This window comes from Cyprinodon variegatus, unplaced genomic scaffold (genome assembly GCF_000732505.1).
Source record: "Cyprinodon variegatus isolate N-32 unplaced genomic scaffold, C_variegatus-1.0 Scaffold1289, whole genome shotgun sequence".
NCBI classification, from domain to species: domain Eukaryota; kingdom Metazoa; phylum Chordata; class Actinopteri; order Cyprinodontiformes; family Cyprinodontidae; genus Cyprinodon; species Cyprinodon variegatus.
The window spans coordinates 117,086-117,694 of record NW_015151742.1 but is presented as its reverse complement, the minus strand read 5'-3'; positions in this window follow the sequence as shown (position 1 = coordinate 117,694).

Genomic DNA, 609 nt, shown 5'->3' with positions numbered 1-609 from the left:
ATGCGTCATAGATTCTCCCTCCAGTGAAAGTCCGCCCCCAAACCTAAAGAGAATGTCGTCTCTAAAATGCATTTTGAAGAAAAAAAGCAACTTGTAAAACTCATTGTGAAAAAGAGAAAATTTTAAAAAATAGAAAACAGAGGGAACAGCAAAGTTACTCTCTTTTTGATTAAAGCATTTTTCAGCGTTTCATTCCTGGATTGCTTTTTTTCAGTGCAATCCAGGAAAAAATCTTTGCCAACAATAATGGAACAAAACTCCCTCCATATTCAGGGCAATAATAGAAAATAAGAAATGTATGTTGCATATCACCATGGAGACAGCAAAGTGGATGCACATGTAAGTATATATTAATTAAAGTTTTTTTGTTTGTTTTTTAAATATGAATTCTATCTCATATTTATGAACAGAGTTTTTAAATCTTATTTCTGCTGTGTTTCATTTATTGATGGCTCCAGTCATTCTGGGATCCAATGCATCAGTATTGGAGAAGCAACACGTTTCATTTCCTGACTGTTTAGTTGCAGCCAGGGGCGGATTTAGGAAATTTGGGGCCCTAGGCCCTCTGATTGGAAAAGGCAACCCATAAAACAGCCCCATTCTCCAGAT